This window comes from Aythya fuligula, chromosome Z (genome assembly GCF_009819795.1).
Source record: "Aythya fuligula isolate bAytFul2 chromosome Z, bAytFul2.pri, whole genome shotgun sequence".
Taxonomy (NCBI): Eukaryota; Metazoa; Chordata; class Aves; order Anseriformes; family Anatidae; genus Aythya; species Aythya fuligula.
The window spans coordinates 20,371,810-20,385,756 of record NC_045593.1 but is presented as its reverse complement, the minus strand read 5'-3'; the positions used below and the strand labels follow the sequence as shown (position 1 = coordinate 20,385,756).

The window sequence follows — 13,947 nt, the reverse complement described above, 5'->3', positions numbered from 1 at the left end:
TGATCATTTCTTCTGGTCCTTCTTCCCCATCTTTGAACACATTTTATAAAAAATCTGTCAGATCAGTGGGTCCTGGCTTCTCTTCAAGAGTAAAACAGATTAATTTGATTTAAGTATCATTTTCTATTTTAACCACATATTTTAAACTTGTTTCATGTTGGGGCTTAAGAAGTATTTTTTTCTCTCTGGAAAGACTTGGGTTTAACTTTCAGGATATATTTTTCTTCTATTATAAACTTTAAGTTCAGCTCCAAATATGTATGGCGGAAATCAAGAATTTACAAAATGTTATAATTCACACTTCATGCAATAATGAAGGCATGTTTTCTGAGGAAAATTAAAAAGCAAATTATATCAGAAACCAGCCTTTTTCTGATGAAAAATCAGTGGAACAGCTTTGTATTTATATTGTCATTTTAATTACATGTAAATCAGACTCTACAAATTTCCTCATATTTTTCAGAAAAAAAATAAGATAACAGAGAGCCATGCTGAAAAAAAAAAAAAAATGACATACAAGAAAACCAGCAAAGCTTTGATAAGGATCTGTCTTTGCCAGGCAGCTGGAAAATCATGTGATAGTGTTGTCATATCTGTTTTTTAGAGCTCCTGCTCCCAGAGTCCTGTGACAAGAACAATTTTTGTTTGTTTGCCTGTTTATTTAATCTTTGTATTTAGTATAAAGATGTAGCCCTGTGCATAATGAAGTAGAGGCTTTTAATATGGATTGGAATTACTGTATTAAGAATAAATTTTTAATAAAACCGAAATCATTTAGGAATGCTGACACCTAGCAATGATTTCTAGTAAAGCTTGAAAGGCCCAACACAACTTGCTTTTCAGTGACAGGAACACATAAAAATTGTTGTATCTAGAATATTTCAAGAAATTGTAATCTTAGAAGTCTGACACTGAGACACTCTACCTACAGTCTTCAGACTCAGCAGTAAGTCTCCTTAGCCTCCAGGAGTCTACTTGCTTCCTCTGAAACTGCTCAGTGGTCATCATACAATGGAGTAAAGTTGCAGCAACTCAGTCCCAATGATGTGAGACTTATTCATATTAGTAACATAAGAAGCAGAGCTATTTCATGCATAGATGAAGGAGAAACTAAATAGTCCTTGTCTCATTCTGCTTTAGTAACTTCTATTTGGTATTTGTAACTTGACAGTGTTTCAGAACTGGCTCTTCAACACAAAAAGCTTAAAAATAAATTAAAAATAGGTGTGTTCCTGCCTTATGATGAATATGTTGTTCATTGTTTGTTTGTTTGTTTGTTTGTTTTGTTTTTGTTTGTTTGTTTGTTTATTTTTTACAGCTCTGGTAAAGGTTTTAAAATTTTGCCTGATCTCCCACCATTTTTGAAAGGCATTTACCTTTCATTTAGCAGTGAAGAAAACAAACAAACAAACAAACAAAAAACACTGGGCTAAAATATACAGTAAGAGAATTGGAGCCAAGCTGGCTGTTATCACACAAGCACACAAGCACAGGAGAGCAATGTCCAGGTACATTGGAATTCTGCTGTACCTTCTGCCGCTTCCCATTTCTATACTTCAATTATATACTTACCTTTTGTGTTAACTACTTCTCTCTAGAACCTATTTGTAAAATAGGAGAAATAAGCTTTCACCTTACTGTCTTGTCATCTGTCCTATTCTGTATCTTAAAGACAGCTCTCCCTATTAATATTCTTTACTGATATTTAATTAACTTGCCCTTATTATTCAGGATGAGGTAGGCTCTATGGATAAAGTTTAACCAGCTATTTTGATAATAGCTCTATGTTAGTAGCTCATTGCACTGCACAAATTTACATAATACTGTCATTGTCTTACAATATTATGCAAATCCAAGTCTACTGGTTAGTTAACAGTACCTCTCAGCTATTGAGAGCTATGAACATAATTCTTTCCTCATGACAACACCAGGCTTAGCACATTTTTGTTCTGCAGGTTTTGTTTTTTTTTTTTAGGAGCAGAGTTTTATAACTCTCAAAGACAAAAGTTTGAATTAGTGGTACAAAGGACATTCTTAAGCCATAAACCAAGCATGCTTGCCAGAAATTTTCTCTTCACCTCTGCTTTTCCCTGTATTCAAATCTGTTCCCTCATTTGGAACAAATTATAGGAAACTTGCCATTAAATATTAATAACCTTTCAAACTTTCCCAAGAGTAAAGAAATGTGTTTCTGTGCAGAATCTTCACAATATGTTCACAAAACACATTGAAATGGTCAGCAAAATTACTCATGTTTTTTACATAAAAATGCTTTAAATCTCGTATACCTATAAAAAAGGAAAAAGGCATTCTGCAACACAGAACAAGTCACATTCCACTCATTTTAGGCAAGAAACGAAAAGTGCAGTATTTCTGGAAGAGTTCAGCAATGGCTTAAATTCAATCCCATTCAGAACTTTCATGAAGACAGGTATAAGCCAAAACTCAGTGCTTTATAAAAATTGCAGAATAAAAATACTGAACCACAATGTGGCTTGTACTAAGCAGTTTTCTTTCTGCCTTGCCAAAATAATGTTGCTTTAGAGCTGTCTGGAAGATTCATAATGTAGTGAACTTTGTAGGTAACTTCTCTATCATCTCTTTCTATAGCAGTGGCAGTATACTGAGACTTAAAAAGAGCACCAGTGACTGCCAGAGAATACTTGTCTTCTGGGCCAGACATCAAAGACACATGAAGACATTCGTGTAGCTCTTGGTATATCAATTGTTAGGCAGATATTTTAAGATTTTAAGGCTTAGATTAAAAAAGAGCTATGTTTGTGGGACAGTCTTCATCAAACTCTCCTTTTGTTCACTCATTTTTATTTCCTTTGACCTCCAATGGTCTGTCATTACCAAACACTCCCTTAATATGTGACTGTGTTAGATATTTGAATTTGCCATCAACTTAGTTTTTTATTCACCCCTTCCCCTTCCCCTTCCACTTCCCCTTCCCCACCTCCTTTTCCCCTTCCCCTTCCTTTGGCTCCAAAACTTTTAGAATTTGAATGACTTCTCTAGTTTTTTCAAAGCTGATCTTTAGTTATCAACTTTTACAGGCTCTGGAAAAATTTTCCCTGGCTTTAAATTATCATAGTTTACTTGTGGAAACATTAAAAGGTCACATCCTGCTTATCAGAAAGATTCACCAATATACTCATCAAAGATGTCACCAATATACTGCTACTACTATATATCCCTATGTAGTGGGTTTACGTGGCAAGGTTTTGGTAGCAGGGAGCCATAGGGGTGTTTTCTGTGAGAAAGATCTAGAAGCTGCCCCATGTTTCGGAAGGGCCCCATTGTTTTCCAGATCCGAGCCAATAAGCGATGTTGTTTTGCGCCTCTGTGAGAGCATATTTAAGACAGGGAAAAAACGCTGCGCCACACAGCAGCCGGGAGAGTCAAGGGAGTGGGAGAACAGCCTTGCACCAAGGTCAGTGTAGAAGGAGGGGGAGAGGTGCTCCAGGCGCCGGAGCAGAAGTCCCCTGCGGCCTGTGGTGAGGACCATGGTGAAGCAGGATGTCCCCCTGCAGCCCATGGAGTACCACGGTGGAGCAGGGTTCCACGCTGCAGCCCGTGGAGGAGACCACGGTGGAGCAGGTGGCCCTGCACCGACGGAGGCTGCCGCCTGTGGAAGACCCCTGCCGGAGCAGATTCCGGGCCGGACCTGTAGCCCGTGGAGAGGAGCCCACGCAGGAGCAGGTGACCTGGCAGGAGCTGCTGCCCGTAGGGGAGCCAGGTTGGAGCAGTTTTCTCCTGAGGGATGGACCCCGTGGTACGGACCCATATCTGGAGCAGTTCTGGAAGAGCTGCTGCCTGTGGGAAGCCCACGCCGGATCAGTTCATCAAGGACTGCATCCCGTGGGTGGGACCCCACAGCACAGGGGACGAGAGTGACCGAGAAGGAGCGGCAGAGAAGAAGTGCTGTAGACTGACCATAACCCCCATTCCCCGTTCCCCTGCGCCGCTCGGGGGGAGGAGGTGGAAGAGGGTGGATGGGGGGGAAGGTGCTTTTGTTTTTTTTTTCCTTTGTTTTCTCACTTCTCTCGCTTGTTAGTTGTAGGCAATAAATCTTACTATCTCCTTATGCCGAGTCTGTTTTGCCCGTTACAATAATTATTGCGTGATTTTCTCGTCCTTATCTCAATCCTTGAGCCCTTTTCACATATTTTCTCCCCATTCCTCTTTGAGGAGGGGGAGTGAGAGAGCGGCTGTGGTGGAGCTCGGCTGCCCACTCGAGCGGAACCACGACACCCTAGGTAGGTCATTTTGGGAATCTTTAAATTGTATTGAAGTCTCCAAGAAAAAAAAAAAAAAGTCTCATCAAAGCAAAATGTAATTCTTAGATAAGCCAGAATCACTACTAAAATCTCTTCACCAAGGAAAAAAAAAAAAAAGGTTAAAGGTACCAAATAGAAACAATATAATCTAGTACACATGGTTGGGTAGGGTAGTGGGTTTTTTATTGTGATTAGTTGTTGTTTGGTTGTTTGGTTGTTTGGTTCAGTTTGTTTTTTGTTTGTTTGTTTATTTGTTCCATTGGTTTGGTTGTTGTTTTTTGTTTTTATTTTTTGAAAATATACTTTTAATGCTAAATGCCTCTGTGTTCTCTTGCTTGTCACTAAGCCATTAATACCCCAGCACCAAAGCTGTTGACATCAAAGGGTTATACACAGAACACTGTCCTAATGTCTTGGCATTTGATGAAAGAAACATAATTCAAGAGACCATAGGTGACTATAAAAAGGAAATACTTATTTATCCTGAAAACATCTCAGCATCTCAGCAGCTGACATAGTTTATCACATATCAGCCAACCAAAATCTTTATGTTGTTCCAGTTTAAGACTGTAAATTATTAAAGAGAGGTATAAAAACAAAGGTAAAAATATCAGGTGTGATTAATCTATGAATCTCACATTATTTCAAGTATATTATCCATGCATTCTCTTCATTGGGAGATCTGACATTAAGTGGTATAATTAAACTAGATTTAAGCTAAACTGCTTTACAGTTTGGCCTCTCCGTTTTTAGCTCAGAGTGGTTGAGAGTTATGTGTTTAGCATATGTATAATCATATTTAGCAATTCTAATGAACTCTGTAATTTTAAGCTCAAATTTTTAAGAGGAATACAGTCTCATCAGAAAGCATTATTAGCAGACCTATTGACCTATTAATATGTCCTGTTTGCTCTAAGGAATGAGAAATTTAATCTTTTACATATTGCAGTTATTTCTCAGTTCTGGTAACTACAATGGATGGTGGTACTAAATCTGGTGTCAGTACTAGCATTATGGTACAAACAGCTGTTTGTATTGGAAGGCGAATTCAAAACACATTATCTCTTTCTATTGCTCATAAATGGTCACATTTGTTTCCCCTACGTTTTCCTCCAAAGTAATTCTGAAATAATTAGGAAGCTTTTAACAGATCAGTATTGAGTATAAGCAATATTGTTGTAAGCTAAACACTGAACAAACATCCCCACTATAAAAAGAGTCAATAGAAGAAATGCAGTGATGTTATTTCCTTTATCAATGCAAAGCTATTTATGGGTTTGGACACTTTTTTTTTTTTTTTTTTTTTTTTTTTTTTTTTTTTTTGTGTGTCCCTAGGTGTTATAACATCACACACATAAAAAATGCAATGTAATTTTTTGTTAAAAAGGATTTGGATTTGGCCCTACATGTAAACACCTCTGATAAAAGTCTCCAAAAGGGATCCTGATTTTACCAAAGTACAGATATGTAAAGCTACTAGAGATATTTAGGGGAATTTATTGGATGCAATGCATTTTTAAATGCTTAAATAAGTAACTTTTGCTTTAAATATAGGTAATTTTTTTAAAACCTCTTGAAAACAACACAACTTCAGGATGCTTGTCATCTGCCAACTAGGCTGCAGTAAACTTTCCTTTGCAGCAAACTATGACCTTTGCGAGAAAAAAAAAACAAAAAAAAAACAACATAGGCATCTAGGCTGCCTTTATTGTGCAAATTCACATACAAACTAGCATTTAAGTAGAATTTACAGTGTATAAATACACTAAACTATTCTGTAGCCATTTTTCTAAACATCTACTAATGTCAACCATCACAAAGAAACTACTGGACTACCTGGAACTCTGTTCTGATGCAATACAGTCGTTCTTCTGATTGTATAAGACCAATGTCTTCTAAGAAGGCTCAAAACTAATAGTGTCAACTTCTCTAAAAATACTTCCAGAAAAACCTTATCAGAAAATCTGACACCCTTTTATATCAAAGAAGAGGAAACAACAATGGTTTCAAGTACAGGTTAAAGAAAGAGATATTTATTCAAAAGTTTCTTCAAAAAATGGAGAAATGTGAAGAAAAGAACAGATATCACAAGAAGGATATCACCTACTCCTACGTATATATTTCAAAAAGAATCAATCAATCAAAGCAGCAGCAAGATCTTGACACTTGAAGGAACAGAATTTGAAGCTTTACAAGTGAACATTAAACTTGGCAAGAAAACCTACAAACAGCTCTTCACAATAAATATATAACAAACTTAAATGCATAGGTAGGAAGATTCAGTTTGGGAAATTTCAAGTCTTCATGCAGAGAAGTAACATGCAACAGGAATTCAGGCTTTCAGATGCTTTTCTGGATGAGGATAATAAATTCCAGGATCAAATTTTAAATGAGCAAACATTATTTCTTATACTTTAAAGGAAATCTGATTTTTTTAGACTTTTTAGGCAAAGAAAGAGAGATGAGGGTTAACAGAATTTGTAAAACTAATACTTTGTGTTTATAAATTCAGAAAAAAAAAAACAACAACAACCATGAAACTGCTTTACCATTTATGAGTAAGACCATTTTTAATTGTTACATATGAATAAAAGATTGTTGACTACTCCCATGTAATAAATACAATCCCATGAGGGGGAAAAAAAAAAGTCAAGTAAAATTTTTATTCACTAAAAACACTAATGATTTTTTTGCTAAATTAGCTGAAGAGATAATAATGCCACTTTGGAATTTCAGTGCAATGTTATTTCAAAGGAAAATGCTGAATAATACAAAATGAACTTGTGCTCAAGATTATGCCATGAAAAACTTCATTACAGCATGTAATTGATCAAATGTAACTCCATAGAGGAATTACTGGCCCATGCCATAAAGTCCCATCAGAAAGAGGTACTAGGTCACAGGCTGTAAAATTCCATGGAGAAGCAGAATCATAAAAACATTGGCTGGAATGGGCTGTGGTGTTGGTGGACATAACTCTGAGCACTCAGGCTATCTTCTAGTTCACATTTAGAATGCTTAAAGAATGTAACATATCCAGAGACCCAAAAGGTACCATATCCCTTTGTACCTGAGGATTTACTCAATTATTTTGAAGATTTTCATCTACTACATCACCTAAATGCAGGAGATCATTTCAGAATCCAAGCAGATAGGTTTCTAAGTTTTCTGAGGAACTCACAGAGGTTCTAACTCTACAGTACTGATTTTATTTTATTTTGTTTTAGCTTATTTTTTTAACCAAAAAGTGAACCATTGGGTTACAGGATCCAATCACATGATTTTTTCAGGCAGAATAATTAATGAAAAACATTTCTTTGTTCTGTATCTGTAGTAATTACATTATATCCATGCTTGTTTTTCTTTTAAATGATAGTATGTATGTTTACAAAGTGAGAAATCCTAGCTCATATAATTAGTAAATTAATTAACTAGTTAGAAAGATTAAAACCCATTTACGCTGATCACAATCCATAATATGGACATTTCTATCAGTCCTCAAACTGCAATGTCAGCACAACAGGTCAAATCAAGTACCAAAGAAAAGCATTATGAAAAGATTTTGTAAGGTTAAGGTAAAAAGCTTGATTCAAATGCGCCATTCTTTCCAGAAGCATTCTGTAACTCTGATATGTATTGCCAAGCAAAGTGATTGCTGTACGTTATTTGAAAAGCTTTGAATTTTTACTTCAGTAAAACAAAAGTTAGAAATAATTCCTAACAGTAGGATTTAGACCACATATGATGTACCATAATTAGTGTTACACTTCAACTGTGATTTTCAAACTACAGGTATTTTACCGGTAATCAGAGCTATTCTGTCTTAATGTATCATACAGGAATAGGCAATTACAGTCTAATGGAAGCGGAAAAATGACCAGCTGTGAAATCTCTAACAAGTATAATTATAATCAGAGCTAGATTAAAGCACTAGCTACAGAAAAAACAGACACTGGGATTATACATAGTCAGAGAGCAGTCTAAAAACAAATTGAGTGTAAATAATTTTCAAAGGGCTATCCTGCCTGCAGTGCAGCACTGACTACATAGAAGCAGTTAATGTTTGTTGTGAACAGCTCTGCTTTAATTTATACACCATACTGTTTCTTCTCTAATTAAAAACAACAACAACAACAACAACAAAAAAAACAGCAAAACAAAGATGTAACTTTCTAGAAACCACTATATTTTACTACAGCTCTACCCTATTTCTTCCTAGTCTCCTAACTATTACATAACAGTGGTTTTAAATTACTAGTCGTGTTTACTAACTTTTAAATATATTCACAGAGGTGCATGTTTCTGTTCATATATACAAATATAAAATATAAATATATATGTATATAATATGATCATAACTTAAATATATATACTCTATTATTCCCATTATGATACAAAGATTATTTATTTATTTATAAGCTTGCTCTAAGTAATGGAAAGCAAATTTGTGACATTGTGAATTCTTCTCTATGATCCCAGAATTCCGACTGAACTCATCAAAGCATAAAAAGGGAATGTATCTGTTCCAAATTGTTCCTGTATATATTTATATTTCATCAAGTATAAACAAAGAGGAAAATCGCCTTACTGAGCTAAGCTTAGGAGAATGAATTAAAAAAGCAAGCATACTTGAATTTTACAATTATTTCAGATTCACACATTATTTAGTGAAGAGTTAAATTTAAAAGATATCCAATCAAATCAATCTTTTACAATTTCATGTTAGACTAAATTAATTTCAAAATCCAAGAAATCCCTTGATATAATAGGTATTAAGTACAGAACATTTCTAACATCATTCAGGTTCCTTAACTGTGTCTCTCCAGGCCTCTTTCACAAAAGACAACATTTTAGGTGGATATATATTTTCTCTCCATACAACCTGCTGCTGGAACATGAATTGAAGCCCCAGTTATCTTTTCATTGAATATAATACTGACCAGCATATTAACTGGAAACTGCATTATCAAACACTCAACCAGTGTTCTTTGATCTTAGATAAAAGTTGAGGATTATTTCCACCCTGATTTGATTATGTTGTGGAACATGTTCTCTTTTTGTGCAGGCATAACTGAATCATCATCCATCAGCTGACAAAATGCTATAGTGACAGACAAGAAAGGCTAACAGTCAAAGAAGAGGCAAAATGAGGATTTTGCCCAAGAAAGGAATTCTTTCCTAATACACTTTCATATATACTAGACCAAAAAAAAAAAAAATCTAAATTCTGGTCACGTCACATTTAGGCATGCTCAAACACTGCTGATTCTGAGAATTAAGAAGAGGATAATTTGCTGGAGCTGTTTATTAGTCAGGGGTTCGTGTTTCATCCCACAGAACATAGTTTAAACACAAGTTGTTGATTTTATTAAATCTACCTGAAGCTATCTTGTAGGGAAATAGCCCTTTCCAAACTTCTGCCACCACAAATAGCAATTTGATTATTTCATTCAGTCTTAGAAGCACTGAAATGAAGCCCTCAAGTTTCAAAGTGGCCTTTACTTATGAGTGGAGGCAACAAATGGATGGAACATACTATTTATTCTCCCTTTTCCCTTTTAATCTTCAGAATGATGAAAATGGCACACAATTTTGGCTAAGATGCCTGTACTACACTGCTTTGTTTTGTACAACATTTTCTTTTATGCCAAGTATGTGCACTGTCCAGTAACTTTGTCAGAATTCACATGCCATCCATGTTTATGAAAATCAAACTTCTTTTCTGTGCCTTCATTTCTGAGTACTTCAGGTGGCCAATATTGTAATGCGATGTTATATCTATGTGTCTCTGTGTTTTATCTATATTAACTTCCTAGTATATCCTGAAAGATAACTGAATAATAGTGTGTTGTTGTTGTTTTTTCTTTTTTTTCCAGTGTTAGACCTTTCCCAAAGCACACATATTGAGAGAAAAAATAACTCGAGTATTTACAGAAAGATCACACAAACTATTGACTCATCAGCAGATACTATATAGTAAAAGTTCAAGTGGTTCCAGTGTGGATGTTTCATAATAAATTATTACATGTACTTGACAAGATAATAAGGACAAAAAAATAGAGCCAATCAATAATTAATTAATACTTTTATATCACAAATTTCTGGTAACTAAAACACACTCAACTTAGTCACTTCACTTACCCTAGCATGATCTTAATCTCACAGCAGAATTAAATTGAACTTAGAGCAAAAGCACTTATCACAAAAATGATTTCTTCCTCTCAGATCTTTTAATAGACTTAGCATATGCTTATCTAAAATAGAAAAACTGGAATCTCAGAGGCACACAGTATTTTTAGAACATGTTGTGAATTAACAAGTCCTTGGAAAGACTGAAAATAATGTTATTCATTCCAATAATGTTTAGCAGAAAAGTGTTTAGCAACAAATCTATTTTTTTCACCATATATATATACTTATTTATTTATTTTTCAGAATTGTAAGTTCCTTTAAAACAAAATCATACAGGTTAAAAAATAAATTCATCGGTTTTATTTATATATATAATAATTTAAGCTAAATCCTAACAAAAAGGGGTATAGTGGAGGAATATAGTGTCTAAAATAGGAGGTACACTTTCAACACAAGAAGTCCAAACAAGTATCTATCTTCTGCCAACAATCACCCCAGGATTCCTGTACTATGATTAGGTCTACTAAAGTTTCATTTGACTGAAGTGTGACATGAGGCATTGGCACAGATATGGGTTACGAGGCAACACTATTAATTGATAAAACGTGTCCTGACTGATGACGTAAGATCATTCATATTCCTTGATGGTGACTCAAAAAAATCTCACTTTATTTAGAAGGTTCAGGTTTTTTTGTTTGTTTGTTGTTGGTGGTGGTGATAGTTGTGTTTTTGTTTTTGTTGTTGTTTTGTTTTTAATTCTGTAAATAATAGTTACAATGATGAAGACTAAAGCAAATGAAATATCTGCAGGGCACATTCCTTCTTTCCTTCCTTCCTTCCTTCCTTCCTTCCTTCCTTCCTTCCTTCCTTCCTTCCTTCCTTCCTTCCTTCCTTCCTTCCTTCCTTCCTTCTCTCTTTCTTTCTCTGTTTTCAGTCAAATCTCTTTTCATTCAAACACATTTTCCTGTGATTTGTTGTAATTTAAATTATAAATACTTTTACTATTTGCTATTGTCTAGTTTTTGCAGAAGCATCACACACACATGTGATTGCAATCTCTCTTTTAAAACCCAGGAATTGATGTTATCTCTTGTATTGTGCCAGTCCCGCATGGTGTAGAACATCTGATCCAGGAAAACACTTCACACAATTTTAAACACATTGTTTAGAGAGTCCTATGTTAGTAGAATTGGTCTGATGCTTAGAGGTAAAATAAGCCATAACTTTATTACTGTTGCCTAAAATGAATTGTAATAGTTAGGTTGGAGTCATCTCTTCCACATGAAATTTTGACTCTTAAAATTATTTGACAGCTTAAAAAGAGACAGAAGAGACTGGTGCAAACTCTTTTCCTTTTCTCAAATGAGAATTAATAATTCCTGGACTGCAGAACTGGTTAAACAGCCTAATAAAGCTCAATAACAACTTTTCATCAAATGTAAACCATATATATAAAAAAAAAAAATAAGGTGGGGAAATTTGGAATAACCCCAAAATTAGAATAACTCTGACCCTGAAATGTATTTGTGTAACAACTTCGATGAAGGCATCAAAATTTGATCTAGGAATCAAGTTCCTAAAGAAAGACTGACTACAGTCTTTCTCTACTGGAAGACTACACTCCTAATGCTCAGTGGAATATTAGTGTCTAATGAAGAATTCAAGAATACAATCTAGAGCTTTCTTGCATGGCCTAAACTGTATGTGCTCACCTTATCACTTGTGATAACCCTGATAATGATGTCATCATACATGTGCAAAATATCCCCCCCCTCCAGTCTTTGTCAATGGTCCCTCTTTTTAAATCTAAACATATTTGGAAACCACAAGCTAGGAACTCCTGTATGTAAAGTCTCAAGGAGTTTTCCTTTAGGCAGCATTTGACTTATGCTGCCAGCATTGAGTTCAGCACAAAACACTGCAGCTACTGACACTTTCCTAATAAAAAACAATATCTCATAGTGGCTATGGTGCTGACCATTTTTTATACAGTAACTTTACAGTTATAGCTCTTATAAGGGAGAAAAACCCAGGTTCAGTGCTCTGCTCAGCCCAAGGATTGAAGATTTTTTCCAATTTCTCTGGTAGGTGTTGACTGCCCTCATCTAGTGAATTCCCTCTCTTCTCTCTGGCTGTCGTGGTTTAACCCGGCTGGCAGCTAAACACCACGCAGCCGTTCGCTCACCCTCCCCCCTCCCTCTCTGGGACGGGGGAGAGAAATGGAAAGTGAAGCCCGTGAGTTGAGATAAAGACAGTTTAATAAGACAGGAAAATAATAATAACAAAATAATAATAACAATAATAATAATAATGTTACAATGGTGATAATAGGAAAGTAATAATAATATGTACAAGCAAGTGATGCACAATGCAATTGCTCACCACCCGCTGACCGATGCCCAGCTTAACCCCGAGCAGTCCGGCCCCCTCCCCCCGGCTAGCCACCCCTATATATTGTTTAGCATGACGTCAGATGGTATGGAATACCCCTTTGGCTAGTTTGGGTCACCTGTCCTGGGTCTGTCCCCTCCCAGCTCTTACTGCACCCCCAGCCTGCCTGTTGGCAGGACAGAGCAAAAAGCTGAGATGTCCTTGGCTTGGTATAAGCACTGCTCTGCAACAATTAAAACATCGGGGTGTTATCAGCACTCTTCTCATCCTAAGCCAAAACACAGCATTCCACCAGCTACTAGGAAGAAAATTAATTCTGTTCTAACTGAAACCAGGACATCTATCCACCCCTTATTCCATACCATTTATGTCATGCTCAGGTTACACTCTTTTCCATACATTCTAATTAGTCACCTACAGTAGTCATAGTAGTGATAACATACAGTATTATATAGTAATTAACATGGTACAATTCAGTTCATGGGCTATTCTCACCCAGTATTAAATCTCCTTGAGGTACACACCGGACCTCTCCGTTCTTTTGCATCACCCACCAAGTGTATCCAGGTCCCTGAGCGAAAACAATTCCACGAATAGGTTTGCCTTTTCCTGAGGCAGGAGTAGCCCAGACTGTTTTACCCAGCATATTTCTTACATGCACTACAGGAACTTTATCCCCATCTACAGTACGTAACAGGTTTGATTGGGCAGGTCCAGCTCGGTTGGCAGATCCCCTAGTATTGACTAACCAGGTGGCCTTTGCCAAATGCGTATCCCAATTTTTGAATGTTCCAGCGCCCATTGCTTTCAATGTAGTCTTTAACAGTCCGTTGTATCGTTCAACTTTCCCGGAGGCTGGTGCATGATAGGGGATTTGATACACCCACTCAATACCATGTTCTTTGGCCCAAGTGTCTATAAGGTTGTTTCGGAAATGAGTCCCATTGTCTGACTCTATTCTTTCTGGGGTACCATGTCGCCATAGGACTTGCTTTTCAAGGCCCAGGATAGTGTTCCGGGCGGTGGCATGAGGCACAGGATATGTTTCCAGCCATCCGGTGGTTGCTTCCACCATTGTAAGTACGTGGCGCTTGCCATTGCGAGTTTGAGGGAGTGTGATGTAATCAATCTGCCAGGCCTC

At 36.3% G+C, this 13,947-nt stretch overlaps 1 long non-coding RNA gene across 1 annotated transcript in view; it reads right to left on the bottom strand.

Moving 5' to 3' along the window:
• The window catches only part of LOC116500410, a 94,370-nt gene extending 81,542 nt beyond the window's left edge, over positions 1 to 12,828 (bottom strand). Inside the window, exon 1 of the long non-coding RNA XR_004254306.1 lies at positions 12,798 to 12,828. This is a non-coding gene — a long non-coding RNA (uncharacterized LOC116500410). The remainder of the gene's footprint in view (positions 1 to 12,797) is intronic.
• Positions 12,829 to 13,947: the final 1,119 nt, after the last annotated feature.